The sequence below is a fragment of the Crocodylus siamensis genome, chromosome 7 (assembly GCF_052110815.1).
Source record: "Crocodylus siamensis isolate JL-2025a chromosome 7, ASM5211081v1, whole genome shotgun sequence".
NCBI classification, from domain to species: domain Eukaryota; kingdom Metazoa; phylum Chordata; order Crocodylia; family Crocodylidae; genus Crocodylus; species Crocodylus siamensis.
In genome coordinates, this window is record NC_143401.1 from 88,680,431 (window position 1) to 88,697,841 (window position 17,411).

Genomic DNA, 17,411 nt, shown 5'->3' on the forward strand with positions numbered 1-17,411 from the left:
GCTATTGCATATGCGCACACACACACACACGTGCATGTGCACAGAAACACAGGCACCTGCTTACAACACCCCCCCTACACGCCTGCTATTGCACACACGTTTGCGCACACACACACACCTGCTATTGCACATGCACCTGCTTCTGCCGAGAAACACAAGCACCTGCTTACTATACAGCCCCTGCTATGGCACACGCGCGTGCAACCCCCCTCCCCGTGCCGCAGAGGCACGCGCACGCCTGCCCTGCCCCCTCCCCCCCGCGGGTCACACGTGCGGCGGGGCGGCGGCCGAGCCCGGGGGAGGCAGGGCTGGAGGCGGGCGGGGGGCGGCCGCCGAGACCCGCCCCGCCCCGCCCGCCCGCATTGGCCTCCGCCGCCGCCGCCGCTGCCGCTGTCCGCGGAGCCCCCGCCCGGCTGCGGGCAGCCCCGGCCCCGGCCCCGGCCCAGGGGTGCGCGGCGGTAGCAGCGGCTGCGCCTCCGGCCCGCGCCCGCCCAGCCATGTCCGCCAGAGGTGAGTCTGCTCCCGCCAGCCCCGGGGCCGAGCCGAGCCGCCGCCGCAAACTTTGGTGCGGGTCTGGCGCGGGCGCGGGTTGCAGCGGCTCTGCCCGGGCCGGGCCGGGGGCCGGGGGCCGGGGGCCGGGCTGGGCCCTCGGCGGCTGCCCACGACTCGGCAGGGGAAGGGCGAGGCGAGGGGAGATTTTTCTTCTCCCTGCCTGGTACCATTTTGCGGCTCTGCTGATGCTCGGGCTCCAGGGCTTGATGCAGCAAGATTTAAAGCTGCAGAGCATCCTTTAGGTTCTTGGTACCAACCCCCCAAGAGATGCAGCTGTACACCCGCACTGGGGAAGATCTTCTGAGTCCCGCTTGGTGTTGGAATGAGCTGAAATGTAGAGCTGCAAAAGGAAAGTGCCCAGGAAGCAGCAGTTTCTGATGGGGGTCCCCCCCCCCAGTGTGACACCAACCGATACAGAGAAAGAGGATGTCGCTGAGCATGGGAATATTGGGCAGCACGCCGTAGTTCCCGCTGTCCACAAAATAATGACAGATGGGTCACTGCAGGACTGCTGAACCAGGATAATGTATGTGGGTTGCTCAGCAAAACGTTTGATGACCCTACGCATTTTAGTGGGGTAATGCAGTGTCTTTAGCATCCTGCCCAAAAATCCCCTACCAGGAGCGTCGTAAAAGTTCAACTGCCAATTTGCATTATTTTTGGAGTAAAAGGAGACCCCAACTGTGTGTGTGTGTGTGTGTGTAAAACCTGGCTCTCCATTTCTTTTGGTGGTTGCGAATGAAGAAATCAACCCAGATTACATGCAGAACACGTCTTATTTCAAACTCTGCTTCTCCCAGTTTGGGAATTGATGCAGGTGTGACTATCCAAAGACTGAGGCCGTGTCTTTTTGTCTCTTTAAAAATCAGTACCCATTAAGGAATGGAGGAAATTGTTTTTCCTCTGGGACGTTTAAAGATTTCCCGAGGGCCATGGACAAAAGATTTTTTGAATGATCTTCTCTTGTTGGATGTGTGGAAGGTGGGAATGAAACAATCTTTATTACAAAAGACAGGTGAAACATGAGTTTAGAAACTCTTTTTTTACATTCCTATAAATATTTGTGAAAGATGTGCCTGTGGTGGTACAAAGCCATGCAGTATGCCCACCTCCCCCTTTCTCTACCCCTCACCCAGTGTCATCATTCATGGTATGACTTACTATCCGCTCTACCTGGGCAAGCCTGGCACCCAGTTGACTTGAAAGGAGCATCGTGTTTGTGTGATGAGCAGCCTACATGGAAGAACTGGCAGGGTTGGAGCCCGAAAGTGGTAAACCCTTTGCAGCAGGGCCCATGTCTCCCCATTTTCTGGTGTGTATATATCTGGCAAAGATCACACTGTACCAGGGAGCCCCTTGTTCAGGAAGTAATGATAATGTTCCTCAAAGAGCTCATTTCTTAAAGGTCTGTCAGTCCAGTGGAATCCATGTTTATGAAGCGATGTCGGCAGCTTTCTCAGCGGAGGAAATCCAGGCCTGAAAATAGGGTACAGGTTTATTGCAAGAGGAAGGGGCAGGAGAGTTTAGAGCCCCTGGTCATTTCCTCCCCATTCCTTTGTCCCTGTTAAAGGATGTGACTGGCTTGGACAGTCTGCAGCACCCATCTGTTATTCATGCCATTTGGTGGGGAGATGGCCTAGACGTTGAGTAGTATTCAGTACGATTAATGCAGGGGCTCAAGTCCAGAATTGTATTTGTGTGAAATTGATGGAGAGTATCTGCTTATCAGCTGTAACAGACAGATTCAGGGGTGATTCTTCCTGCTCCAAGCAGTGAGCAACATGTGCCAGAAGATTATTGAGCCATTTGATGATGAGAAAAGGCCGCTTCCTATGTGCAAAGAAATACAGAACTATAGAAATGTAGAAGAAATACAGAATAGAAATATAGGATACGTATTTAGTCCTTGTCCTGCAATGACATACGTATGTAGTTAACTGGACACACACAATGGTTTCAGTGGAGTGAATGAGACTACTGGCATTTTATGTGTGTATACATCTTTTTTGGATAAAGGCCTGGATTCAGTAACCTTTTCATTTGTTTCGTGTTGCATCCCAAGAGATAAACAGAAGTCTGGTCCTTGTGACGAGCTCCATGGAAGCACCTGGACTAAGTTCAGTTGTACCTGCCGTGCAATGGAGCGGCCGTCTGTCTGCAGGTGCAGTTTCAGACTGCTGATCTTTATGCTCTGCCTGCTGTCTCTTGCAAAGGATTTTAAGAAGTTAGAAACAGGGGCGGCCAATGGGCTGTACGTGGAAAAATATTTGTCTGTTTTGTCTCTTTTGAGTTTAGTACTGAGACTGATACTAAGCTGCAGAATCTACTCAAAGCATGGCCTCCTGTTTTAGAGAGGTACGTCTGTTCTGTCTGTGCAGCTAACGTTTTGTTCCAGAAGGCAGTGAGATAGATCCAGTGAACTGAACATGGTGTACAGAGCAAGGAACTCCTGAGTGCTAGTTATGGCTCTGCCGTAGCCTCAGTGCGTGGCTCTGGACACATCCTTTCATCATTGGTTGATAAGAGCTGCGTAGCTCTTATTTAACCCAAACTCCCACTGTTGTCAATACTAATACGGTAAGTAGCAGCAGGACAGCAGCAGGGATCTTTTTCCTTTTCCTATCTGCCTAGCAGAGTGAATGATACCCATCTTCCCCTGAGATGTTGTGGACACTAAACAGTTAGCATGCATTGTGAGCTTTAAAGCTATAAGGTATGAAGTATTTGTATCCTTTTCTGCCATGGTGGGGGGAGCTTTGAAAATTCTCCCCTTACCCCTTCAGGATACAAGTAAAGCCTTTTGGAGCTGAGGAAGACTCCCATTATGTTAGTGGGCATTGAATAATTTCCTTCATTTGCAAAGGTCTTCTGTTCCTTCCTACCCTAATCTATTATGCGTGTGTGGTTCAGCAGTGCCTGCTTGGCCCATACATGCCTGCATTTCGGTTGTGAAGTTATCCCTGTGTATCCTTCACCTATTTCACAAAAGAATTGAAGCTTAATTGTTTGTAAAGTGCTCTCAGGTCTGTGGAAGAAAGACATTATTTGATTGCCATTATTCTATTATTCGTTATTTGTAAATGTTATCTCAAATTACTTGAAACGCGTCAAAAGCATTTGTTCTAGTAGAGGTCTAAACCCACAGAAAACTGAAGTTTTAAAAATAGGCTCTGCTTTTTTCCTTGCTGGTTTTAGTTTTGCTAGAGCAAAAAGGTGTGAAGATATGCAGTTCTCTGTGATCAAATAATGCAGAGATTATATCAGCCATTCAAAATACCTTCAAGACAACTGGCGTGTGCCCAAAAGGAGACTTCCTCAGAAAGACAAATGCACCTAAAAACAGGATTTTATCTATAGTCTTGTTTCCTTAACCAAGACGGAGTCACAACTAAAATGACTAGACGTGGATAGAAGCTAGTACAGAAATATTCCCTGTTATATCAGCGGGTTTTACTGGGTCATGGGAGTGGGTGTGATTAAGAGTATAAATATGCCTGTTAGCCCACTTCAGAATCTGTGAGTGCAGTAACGGGATTGTTTAAATTTGAGATTACATTTTGCATTACAGTTTTTGTCTTGATGTTTGATTTCTTTAAAATGTAGCTAAAACCCCCTTTACCTTCCAATCAATTGATCCTTAGAGCTCTTGTTAGGTAAATGTTATCCTTATGTTATGGATGAGACAAGAAGTTGAGTAAATTATGCTCTCCCTCAGGTGTCAGGGCTAGGGTTAGAATGGGAATTCTTAGCTCTCAGCCCAGTGCTGGGACCTCCACTTTCCGGTCACATGAGGCAGTAGCCAGTTTACTTACTAGAATGAGGTACGATGTAACCCATCCTGCTGTTTTGCTCAAGTACCGTTTTTTATTTTCTATGTGCTATGCATATTGCTCGCTTGTTATTCCCAGCAGGTGTGGATTTCTGCTGAAGCATACACTGAGCCTTTCAGTGAGAAATGGAAGTGTTAGGAATCGGCTCCTAGTTATTACACAAGTAATTTTACTTTTACCAGACTGCCAGTCCAGTTCTGTTACCTTCAGACAAGGGCATATACATGTGTAATATAAATGGCTGCAGCTGGCATTGCGTTGATAGATGGGTATGCTGATCTGCACAAAACCTGGTTGCCTGGCTTTTCACCATCTCTTCTGTGTCCATCATTTCCACAGCAATACGGCTTGTCTGAAGGAAGTTAGCCCTTCAGCAGATGGTAATGTTGTGTCCTATACTAGTTCCCTGTACGGACTACAGTGTCCTTCTGTCTGTTGAGAAATGTAGTTAGCTGTGTTGGTCTGAAATCTAGTTAGTTCTGTCTCATCAAATGGGGGTATATCTTTCATTCATCTAATCAGTCACGCTGATAGACTCATAAAGCAGCGCAAGGCTGAACTGTTTACATGGTATCCTGAGGCCGAGAGACCTGTGGCTTAGGAAGAAATACACCATGTAAGGATGACAGGATACGAAATATGGCCTCAAATTAAAACCCTTTCTAACACATTTTCTGGCTTCTGAGAAGGCATCAGAACTGGACTCTAGCTGGAATTTGAGAGTTGTGTGCAGTGTGGCACCAATCTGAGATTATATACCCAAGCCCGTTGAGAGACGAGGCTATAATTCACTTCAGATTCCACCCATGATCTCAAACTAGAGGTGCACTGATATATCTGTCCATATTGTATCAGCACCGAAAGAAGGAAAATTGACGTTATTGGCAATCGGCTTTTTTTGACTAATGTGGCCAATAATATTGCTGATAAATGCTGCCTGCATGTGCACAACACACGACCAGGAATGCAGCCCGGCAGTGTGGAGAGCAGAGTCTGTCTAGTAAGTCTGTGGGGGGAAATGGGCATGGGGGAGGCAGATTGAGGGTCCTGCGGTGAGGGAGGGAGTGAGGCTAGGGCAGAAGCAGGCACTGCACAGCCAGGGTGGGGTATGGGACAGAGCTGCGGTTTATCCAGGGGGCGCAGGGGGTGGGGGCGGTGGCCTCCGTTGCTGTGTGCACCCCTGGGGTAGGCACGTGCCCCTCAGATCTGTGTGCAGGGCAAGGACAGGCTGTCCACTTTGTGCTCGGCAGAGATGCTGGGGGGGGCTGCAGTGAATTTTGGGGTGACTCTAGCCCTCTCCCATAACCCTCTCCCAGCACTGCTGCCACCTGCCCCATTCCTGCCTAGCCTGAGCCTAGCCCCCACCACTGGAAAGAGCCCTGTGCAGCCCCTGGCCCCAAGCACTTTACAGGCAATCTGCCCTTACCCCACACACACATCTGGGAGGTACATGCCCTGTCTGCCTCCCCCAGGGGTGCGCGCAGTGGCTGGAGCTTCTCCCCTGCCCCCCCATGCCCCACGGCATGAACTGCAGCTCCGTCCCATGCCCCAACCTGCCCCATCTGTTCAGTGCCTGCCCTTGCTCCTGTCCCAACCCCACTCCATCCCTCACTGGGGGGGCCTCAATCTGCGCCCCCATGCCCCTTCCCTCCCCCACCCGTTCCCCACAAGAGACTTACCAGCTCTGCTCTCCAAGTTGCTGGGCTGCTTATCAGCAATTGGATCAGTGTCGACTGATATGGCTGGTCAAAAATTGACCGTCAGTATCAGCATTAAAAAAATGTATTGGTGCATCCGTGATTCCAACCCTTTTGTCTAGTTTACAGCCACCCTCCCTTGTGCTCAGGGCACTCTTCACTGCCACCATGTGTGATGGGAAGGGGAACAGACTGGACTCCACATTCACCAAAGCCCTGTTGAGGTGCTGCTATTGAATAAGGCAAAATCTGCCTTTCAAGATCTGATGCACTCCCAGCCTCTGCAGGCCTGGGCTAGGACTGCATCCAGCCTCCTTCTCATGGAATATTAATACCAAACTGCCTGGCTTAATGATGGCAGGCAAGGTTCTTTGGGCAGATGTGATATCTTTTATTAGACCAACTAAATAGTTGGAAAAATTGTTCTTTGCAAGCTTTCAGGCACAAACACCCTTCTTCAGGCACAGGGAGAGTCTGGTGGTGTTTTTTGTGCTCTCCTGGGTAGAATAGAAGCCAATATGCAAAATGCAAGTCGGTGAAAATGCAGATGCATGGCAGTGAGGATCAGAGGGAATAGGTGTGAGACAGGTAGGTGGCCGGGGGGAGGGGGATTGTTGACTTGGTGATAGAAAGTAGGTGGTAAAATGCAGATAGGTTGCCAGGGGTTATCAGTTGGCAGGTGGGTCACAATGTGCCATAAATCCAATGTCTGTATTTAGTCTGTGATTTTTCGTATCCAGGAGATTTATGAAGCAGGCTCGTTTACTAAAGGTGTCTTTCATTTGTCTCCCATTCCCTCCTATCCTCATTGCCATGCATTTGTATTTTTACAGACCTGCATTTTCCATGTTGGCTTCTATTCTACCCAGGAGAGCACACAAAACATCAGACTCTGTCTGTGACTGGAGAAGGGTGTTTGTGCCTAAAAGCTTGCAAAGAACAATTTTTTCCAACTATTTAGTTCAGGGGTGTCCAACCTTTTTGAAAGTGGGGCCGGCTCATGAACTTTTTATCAACTGGTGGGCCGGTGAGCCATATTCAAAGACCTCACAGGAAGCGGTATCACGTTACCCCTCGGAAACGAAAGTACAATGTTTACTTTTGTTTCCCGTCGCAGCATCTTGGGCCTCAGAAAACAGTTTGGAGGGCCGCATGGCAGCCTGTGGGTCGTGTGTTGGACAAGCCTGATTTAGTTGGTCTAATAAAAGATATCACATCTATCCAAAGAACCTTCTCTGCCTGTGTCCTTAGATCAACATGGCTACAACCAACAAGCCTAAAGCATGACTTAATGATGGCAGTTGTGTCTGACTCTGCCTTCCTCTCTCCTGTTACACTCCACAGATTACAGTCCCCGAGCCTTCCTCCCTTTTATTCCCTGCTCAGTGGAGGACTGTGCAGAGTAGCAGTTCCTGCCCTGGGTCTTGTGCAAGCTTGTTTGACTTCCCAACAAGACAGTGGGGTCCTCTTCCCTAACTCTGGAGAAGAGAGCTGCCCGTCTGGGGTGAAAGAGCCGTTCTGCTCCTGTTCAGTGCTCAGCTCTGGGCAGTGCTTCCTGACCCTTTGCCTGGGCTGGGTAACTGCAGCTGCACTCCTGATGCAAGCTGGTGCTTTAGCAGGAGAGCCGGATCCCACTTGTTTACAGAACAGTAAGTCTCTTTGGAGCGCTCCACCTGTGTTAGCTCCTATGATTAGAATCCATAGCTGGGATACAATGGTTTAATTTCTTAGCGGTTTTGAAGGCAAACTCTAGGTAGCCAGGGTATATCTTCCTGGCAGAGGCTACCTGAGTCTGAACACTGGCCTCTGAGCTTGTTAGATCCTCCATGCTGAATTAAACTTCCATGTTCATTTGAATAAGCACTCTTAAAATGAAGAGTTTTAGGGGGAACTGGATAGCTCGGGGGATTTAGATCCCTGTAAATTCCTAGATCACATTCAGCCCAGGTCACTCCTGTTTTCTGGTTGTCTGGAACTTTATTCATCATACAGTAGACTGGGGCAGGCAATTATTTTAGGCAGCGGACCACTTACTGAGTCTTGGCAAGCCATTGAGGGCTGCATGACAGGCAGCTGGGGCAGATAAATATTAGTTTTCTAAATTTTTTTAGGGGCCCTGCAGTCCAGATAAAATGGCTTGGCAGGCCGCATCTGGTCGGCGGGCTGCATTTTGCCCACCCCATAGTAGATCAAGGATCCAGGTTTGAGAATAAGGGACTTCAGTCTCCAGAGCTATCATTCTGGAATTTTTTGACAATGGCCTTAGCATGACTCCAGCCACAAAATGTCTCAGGGTTTGGAGGCCGTGAGTCTGCCTAATACATAAGAAAATGATTTTAAACTATTTTTCCGTAGCATATTCTGTGCCTTGTCTTACTAGAGATGAATGAGGTTCTTGTTATAGGATCATAAAAGTAATAAATGGAAAAGTCATTTGGTTATTTATAGGGGTACACCGATAAAGATTTTCTTGGCTGATACCAATAGCCAATCATTAACCAGCCATATCAGCTGGTACTGATCTGATAGCCGATTTACAGGAATGCAGCTTGGAGAGCGGCACCCTGCCGGTAAGTCTGTGGGGGGAAAGGGATTGAGGCCCTCATGGTGAGGGAGGCAGCATGGCTGGGCCAGGGCCAGAGCTGGGCTTGCAGTGGGCTTCTGAGGGAAAGGCAGTAGAGCAGAGTGCCCTGAGCAGGGGCAATGCTGGTGGGGAGTTTGGGGGGCTATAACCAGCCCAAAATTCCCTGTAGCCACCCCTCCCAGCCCTGCCACTTGCCCGCCCCACACAGCTGAGCCCACCCTGCTCCTGCCCACTCCAAGCTGAGCCCTCCTGCTGGGAAGAGGACAGTGCTGCCTCTGGCCCCAAGCTTGCAGCAAGCATCCCACCCTCACCCTGTGCACAAATCCAGGTGGCACATGTCCCCCCATGCTTCCTCTGGAGGTGTGCTCAATGGTGGAGAGCCGGCCCCCTTCCCACACCCTCATGCCCCCTAGACAATCCACTCGTGGCTCCGTTCCACTCCGAACCCCAGTGTCCTATTCACTGCTCTACCTGGTTAGTGCCTGCCCCAGCCTCAGCCCTTCTCCTACCTCTGTCCCACTGCCTTCTTCATCGTGGGGACCTCGATTTCCCCCCTGCCCGTTTCCTCTCACAGACTTACCAGCAGGACAGCACTTTCTATGCAGCATTTATCAGTAACATTATCAGCTACACCAACCAGAAAAAGCTGATAGCTGATGATGTTAATTTTCCTTTTAACGGTGCTGATCCAATATGTGGCCAGTATATCAGTGCTCCTCCAGTTATTTATCCTTCCCCTTTTCTCAGGACAGTTCTTCAATGTACAGGGTGGTATATCCTAGCACATCAGTGTAACCTAGCTTAAAAGGCGCCACATGGTGGGTTTTCCATCACTTTCCCTGGGAGAATGTTCCAAGACCTAAGGGTCTGTCTGCAAGGCAGTGTGTAGTGCTGTGCAGAGATCCTTGATCTCATGTTGAGCGGGGTACTGAAAGCAGTGCATCTACATTAGCACGGCTAATTGGCCCTGCTTCTCTGAGCAGGAGCAGGAGCAGGCTTTGTTGCCTCTGCTACCTAAGTTAGCTCACATAACTGCCTGGCCCTCCAAAGCCTCCTGTTCTAGATCTCCCTGCAAGAAATCTATTCCTAATTGCCTCCTCTGTTAATTATATACGTTTATTGCAGTGTTATGTAATTCCTGCCTATCCTTGAGGTTTATTCAATTCAGATATGTGTAGTTTGTTGTCCTTCCCTTTATCCACCTTCTTAGGGCTCTTCTGAATTTATACAAGTGAATAGGTTCAGGATTAGGTACTAAGTTGTTCCTCAGGCTGGCTGTACTTATTTGTCTGTCCTTGTGAGTCAGTCCCTGCAGCCCCCTGATTTTGAAGTCTGATTGAATGTTTTGGTGAGGAAGAAAATGATTTCCTGATGTATTTGGCTCTTGGGGTGCCCTTTTTTCCCCCTTGCCCTTCCCCCTTCAAAGTGATTGTGAGTTCTCTGGCAGCACTTCAGTTTTTTGAGATAAATGAAAATTGGTCCTGAATGAATGGAAAAATGGTAGAGGCTAATGGCAACAATAAGAGGAAACCAGGACAATGAGGTGAAATCTATTTTAAATGCAAGCCTCAAATAGAATTGCACAGAAGGAAAACAAGCATCAGCTTCTGGGTGGAAAGGCGGGCAAAATTGCTTTCAGAAGTTTAGTGAAAAATCCTAAAAGCTGATATGTGGTTTGAGGGCTTTGCAATCTGTCTTTCTGAGATTTGTCCCGTTTAATTTTTCTTTGTCCTGCAGTTGGTTTGAATTGCGTCAACATCTTATTCTGAATCCTTTCTTAACTGGTTCTTTAAATAATTGGAAATGGAAGCTAGTGATGGTCAGTGCCTGCAAATTCTCAAATGTCGGTTAGTTCTGTCATATAAAGAAAAAGAGAAGCTGGTTCTGGAAGGCAAAGGCTGTCTGTAGAATTCAGCAACCAGTCTGTAGTGCTTAAATTTTTTTATTTGGGTCCTTTATCCCCTTGCAGACAGCTGAACATCACAAAACTAATCACAACTACCCTTGCCACATTCTGTAGCAATGGAGTAAGGTGGACTAATACCATTGTCAGGTGTTTAACCATTATCGTAGTACAGTTTAAAATTGGACTGTGCTTACCCTTAGTTCTAGTCTAATGAAAGGCCCAATCCTGAGCATTGCATTTATGGTGGGCAGCACCACATATCTAAATAATTGGTTTGCAGAAATAGGAGTAAAGGTTGGAACACATGGGCATCAGTCAGGTGCACTGTGGGCCCCTTATGTTTTATCATTGTCTGTTTAAAAGCTGTATCCGGTGCTAAGCCATTGGAGTAGTTTACGTTTGATGCTATCCCAAGGTAACGTGATTATGACTGTGTCTGCAGTGTGTCTCTGGTATATGTCAGAAATAATGCTCTTAGCCGTGCCCTTCCCATGTGCTCTTCCAGACCTGGAAATGTGACAGCAAAGCTACCCTGGAGGTGTTCTCAAGCACGTGGGAGGCTGGGGTTGCAAGAGGGCCAAGCTGGGAAGACTGGAGCAGGTTCACCACTGCATTTCTGTGCTTGTCTCATATGCTTGGCAGTAGGTGGGTGAGAAGATGAGGAATTTTCATCAGGAGCATCATTCCCTGGACGTGCCAGAGACACCATATACACATACCCTGTGTCTACACTGCAGTGATGGTAACTTGTGTATTTAAATAAAAGTATATGACCAGAGGACCCTGGAGCTCAACTCAGGCTAAACCTGCAGGTATTTACCCAGCTTCAGGGGTGAGCTTTGCAACTTCCCTTACTTCCACATTGTTATGGCAGGTAAATACCTAGTTGGTCTAATATAAGGTATCACCTCTTCCATGAGTTTGGATTCCAGGTTGTTACGGCCACACTCCTAGTCTTGGGTAGTTTATATGGGCAGCAGTCATAGCTTTGGTGTTCCCTGGAGCTGTAAGAAACCACGTGCCTACAGTGTTTTGTGGAAAGGACAGATGTAGTCTTTTAAAATCTGTATTTTAAGTAGGAGGTTTGTTGACATGAGTGTAACAATAAAAAGGGCTAATGTCCGTAGTGTTTGGTGACACTGATATGCTTTACCACAGGAGAACAGGTGTTATCATGTCCCTGCTGCATTTGTGCTGATGCTGTAGGAGATGTGGCGTATGGACATCTGTTGTGAGCAGCTGTGCTTTAAGGAGGGATGCTACAGAAGGAGGAGGAAAAAAATAATATTTCAACAGAAAATATGGGCAGAGATTCCACAAACCAAGGATGACATTTTTTTTTATTCCTGGTTCTGCGATTCCCTTCTCAGGGAAGGTGGCGGTGGTAAGGAAACAAGCCAGGAAGTGGAGAGGCCTCAAGTCTTGGAAACTTTCAAGCATGAGTTTAATTCTCATTGAAGTCACTTGAACTTAATCCCATGTTTATAGTCTCACTGAATCTGGGGTTGACTAAATGATCTTAACCTGTGGCTAGAACATTATAAACTCACCGCAGATTGGAAAGTGTGGTGCACATACCTGTTAAATCTGCTAGAGTTTCTTTTGGTTCATGCTCTTGAAGTTTTCTGTGATATTGGGCTGCCATGGTGCTTAAACGTGAGCCTTCTGGAAACATGCAAAAGGGGTTGACTGGCTTAATCCCAATATACAGAACACTTAGTGGATGCATTTCCTTTCCACTTCAGTGATAAGTTTTGATTTTTGCTGCTTTCTCAGAGCTGAAGGAAGGGAAACTGCTTGTAGAATCTCGTGAAAGTCCGTTGTCACAGAAATGCATGGTTTTTGCACTTGGGATAGCAAGGCGACCTTCCGGATTTTGGTGATGTTTAATTTACTTCGTTATATTTAGGACCTTACCTTCATCATGTTAAATATGTCCTTGTCTTAATTACTATTTCTTCCACTGGGAGTTTAGCATGAGTAAGGACTGTGGGACTTTGCTCAACTGAAGGACTCTGCTGTAATTACTGTAATTATGAAGCTGATTTATTTGTTTCCATCGCATCAGGTTGTTACATAGTTCTGTTATCGAGACAGAAGCCAGCAAAACCACTGTTCCAAACTGCAGCTTTTCTTTAATTAGTGATGAGGGGTTCTGATCTATTTTTGTCCCCAAAGCCCAGGAGGCGTCTTTAGCCAATTTTGAAAAATCGCTGGTGGACTCTAACAAATAAGAAATGTAACACTGTCATGAAAACTTTGCTGGCAGGAATTCTTATTCTTTCTTTGCCTTCGTGCCATCACAGTTTGTGCCAACATATTTACTGTACCTGGTATTTGAGGTTTACACATTCATTATAGATTTCATAGACATCAGGGCTGGAAGGGACCTCGGGAGATCATTGAGTCCAGCCCCCTGCCCAAAGGGCAGGAACTCAGCTGGGGTCATAGGATCCCAGCAAGATAAGCATCCAATTTACTCTTGAAGGTGCTTCCAGACCTTGGGGGCTCGGACAGTAAAGAAATTCTTCCTTATGTCCAGCCTGAAACGGTCTCGCAGGAGTTTGTGACCGTTCGACCTCGTCATCCCTTGGGGCGCTCTGGTGAACAAACGTTCCCCCAGATCCCGGTGGTCACCCCTGATAAACTTATAGGTGGCCATCAGATCACCCCTGAGCCTGCGCTTTTCCAGGCTAAAGAGTCCCATGGCTCTCAGCCTGTCATGGTAAGATCTGTTTTCCTGACCTCTGATCATGTGCGTGGCTCTCCTCTGGACTCTCTCAAGCTTCTCCACATCCTTTTTGAATTGTGGAGCCCAAAACTGGACGTAGTACTCCAGCTGCGGCCTCACCAAGGCCGAATACAAGGGGAGAATGACGTCCCGGGATTTGCTCGAGAAGCATCTATGGATGCACGCCAGCATTTTGGTCGCTTTACTAGCCGCAGCATCACATTGCAGGCTCATGTTCATCTTGTGGTCAATGATGACCCCCAAGTCTCTTTCTTCTGTAGTGCTATCCAACGTAGCACTGCCGAGCCTATAAAGGTGCTGCAGGTTTTTCCTCCCAAAGTGGAGAACCTTGCATTTTTCGGTGTTAAACACCATCAGGTTCTCATCTGCCCATTTGCTGAGCTTGTCCAGGTCAGCCTGGATCATCCGCCTATCTTCTGGCGTGGATGCTTTGCCCCAAAGTTTGGTGTCATCAGCGAACTTGGCCAGTCCACTCCCGACTCCAGTGTCCACATCATTAATGAAGATGTTGAACAGTATGGGTCCAAGGACAGAGCCTTGAGGGACCCCACTGGTCACAGGGCACCACAATGAATGACTGCCATCAATTACAACCCTCTGGGTCCGACCACGAAGCCAATTTCCCAGCCAGCGGATCGTGGTGGAGCCAAGGCCACAACTGGGCAGTTTGGCCAAGAGGTGATCATGGGATACCAGATCAAAAGCTTTTTTGAAATCAAGATATATGACATCAATCTCTTCTCCCTCATCCAGGTGATAGGTCACCTGGTCATAGAAGGAAATGAGATTGGTCAAACAAGACCTACCCGCAACAAACCCGTGCTGGCTATCCCTTAGGATGTTAGCCTGGGCCAGTCCATCAAGGATGGCCTCCTTAATAAACTTTTCTAAGATCTTCCCCAGGATAGAAGTCAGGCTATTAGTTAGCTTTAGTGCAACTGCAGACATTAAAAATGACAATATGACATAACCAAGGTTTGTGGGCTTGGATCACAGAGAAGGGAGAGAACAATTTACTGTCTGCCATTTCTCCACTGAAGGCAAAAAGGAAAGCTCCTGTTGAGTTCATTGAGAATATGAGTGGGCATGGGCCTATTAGAAGATGTGTACGCTGAATATTTTGCTGGATGAAGCCACTTGCTTGTCAGGGTTGAGAAGAATAAAAGGTGATGAGGAGGAACTTGCCCTTTTGTGGAGAGGGAAGACTGAATTTCTCTTCCCTGACAGGGCCTGCAGCACTCTTGACTTGTCACCCTTTCAAGCCAAAGTCTCTTTAATTGAATTCTGGATGAATAATTCACTTGTCTGTGGGTCCCTCAGCCTTGGAGGACATAACTCTGTTACAGCCCCAGATATGGAGTTAGCCACTGCTGCAGAGACTCATACTTGGATGTTATGGAGGTATGATTCATGGTGTGTCAACCAAGATAATATCTGTCACAAACGCCTGGCACAAATCTAAGCAGTTTAGCTGACAGTCCCACGCTTACAGGTAGGGGAATTCTGCCTGGCATCTGATACTCCCTGATGATCAGACTTTCTGCCCACACTCCCCGGCTTCCCCTTACCTCCAATCTCAAGTCCACCATGATTTGATCTTAGGGTCTTTTAACTGGGAAGGCTGCCTCCAGTGGCCAGAGTAGCCTTTTCCTGGGTGTGTTTCCTCGGTGCATAGCCCTTACGGCTTCTCTGCCCCAAACTGTATGGGGTGGGTTTTCCCTTTAAGGCAGCCCCAGTTGTGCCTTAGGAGCAATAATCATGGGCTCCAGCCACCCCCATAGTCATGTCTGTGCCCCGTAGATGCTAGTCACTGTTTGGAGGGGGACCCTTGGCTCTGCCTTTGCCCATGGCCCCTCAAGCCTTGAACCTTTGTCGGGGTTTCCATCTTCCTGGCTTCGGCTTCTTTCCTCTAGCTGTGTCCCCTAGCTCAGGGTCCACTGGCTGGCCCCCAGCTTCTGAGCCTCAGCCCAGTCTCGCACTTGTGTGTTCTGGGCCCCGGCCCCATACTAGTTTGGGCTTATTTGTGAAATGTGATGCATTACAGAAATGTACCAGTTTCACTGCCCCAAGGCATCAGTTCCTTTATTCCAGTTCTGAAGGCACATGCATGTGTGATAGTATACTGTGTGAGAGCATATGTTCCCCAGGAAAAAAGTCTGCAAATTTCTCTGAGGCTATTTTACAAAGAATGAAACCACAAAGCTTTGAGGTAAAAAAGCAGGCATTCAGTGTAGAGTATTGTACGTAGGTTGTTGGGGGTTTTTTTGGTAGGCTTTTTTGCCACTGTATAATTTTCTTTTTATTGAAATCTTCATATTATATCAACAAACAATAATCCATTTAGAAATCCAAAGGTTGTGTGTAAAAATATATTATGAGAAGACAATATGGCTGTGTAATAACATGGTTATTTGAAGCTGAATGTTTCTGGTTCAGTTGCCTGAGATAATCCAAAACTGCTTAGGATTTGATCTCCGGGGAAGAATTATAAAACTTTAGTCATAGTTGAATTGACAGCTGCTAAAAAAAAAAAAAAAAAAGCCCTTGCCATATTTTGTTCTTAGTAATACTGGGTAAGTCAAGAATAACTGAGAAAAGAATTGCATGATTAGAATGACTTGAACTGAAGTAACCTCAGTCCAAAAAATGTTGAAGGTTTTTTTTCCCCTTCTTTTCTGTTTCCAGATGTTTTGGTAAATGGGACAAATGACCAGAGAATGTCTATAGATGTCCACATGCTCCACACTGGAGTTCAATGTGTTTGACCAATATGTTCCCTGGATAAATTGATTTTATATGCCTGTAAAACAGAAAGCTTAAAAAAAGAAGGCAAGTATTCTTTGTCTGATCATGGCATGTTAAAATTATAATGACAATCAGTTAACTGATTTTGACTGCTATAACATTAGTACCATTCTTACTCGAATCCAAGACCAGATTTTTTCCCCCCATTTCCCCCCCAGGGGAAGGGGGAAAGCCCTCATCTTGAGTTTGAGTACAAGGCAAAGGGGCAGGTGATTCAAGCTCAAGGTTGAACTTGGAGCTGCAGCTGCTTCCTGCCCATCTGCCCACCACCTGCCTTTGCCCAGATACTGCTTACTCAGTCATGGCTCTGTACCCTCCTGGCCAGTGCAGTGTTGGCAGCAGCTCTGGCTCTGACCTGGGGTGGAGCCAGGGCTGGGGCAGGAGGTGCCACTGCCTCTGCCACAATTGCCTAGCCTGGCAGGGGCTGGAGTTGCAACTGAAAGCAAGCCAGGGAGCAGGACATGGGCTGTTATGTGGGGGGATAGGGGGCAAGATGCAGCAGGGGCATATGCCCAGGGGGACAAGTGGTGAGGGGTAGGTGGCAGGGCACAGGCCACATGACTCCCCTGCTACCTGCCTTCTCACTGCCTTCCTCTCTGCTGCTACTTACCTCCGCTTTCCCTCCTGCAATGACAGGGTGATGAATTTGAGGCGATCCTTCAATAATTAGATTCTGTACATGGAAAATCATAACTAATGTATACATTTTCCACATATAGACTCTTATTATTGGGGGGGTCATCTTAAATTCAAGGTCATCTAGGTAAATGCGTTATATTTCTCTGTCAGCAGTGCCATAGACATTCCCTTAAGTGTCTTATAATAGTCTTTATAAACAAAATATAATATCTTGTGATATTCCATCTTCTGTCTGATGAAGCTGTGATCAGACTCTGATTTTTAAAATGGTCTTGTTTTAGGGGAGGGAGAACACTGTGTTAAATAGTTAAAAGGGCTCAAGGGTTAGGGTCACGTGGTAGTCGATAGATTCCACTGTCAAGGACTGAAAAGATCAAACAGAAAGAAAAGGATTTTCTGTCTGTACTCCTTCTGACATATGTTGTAACACATGTTTAATTATCTTCTCAGGACCTTGCCACTATGCTGCAGGTCTTTAAAACTTAGGTAGATCTATGTGGTGTGGATGTTGGGAAGATAATTTAACATGTGGGTAGTGTTCTGACATGTAAAATGTTGAAAGGGTGAAGCACTGTTCCCTCTGTTCTTATCTGGCACTATGCAGTTGCGCATTTTATTTGTTTTTATAAAATATGGCCTGGTCCAG

At 47.2% G+C, this 17,411-nt stretch overlaps 1 protein-coding gene across 1 annotated transcript in view; it reads left to right on the forward strand.

Annotated features, from left to right (window-relative positions):
- The first annotated feature begins 373 nt into the window (after nt 1-373).
- ABLIM1 (actin binding LIM protein 1) overlaps nt 374-17,411 on the forward strand; it is a 303,618-nt gene continuing 286,580 nt past the window's right edge. The window contains exon 1 of the transcript XR_016443660.1: nt 374-510. The gene's annotated coding sequence lies outside the window, so the exon portion shown is untranslated. The remainder of the gene's footprint in view (nt 511-17,411) is intronic.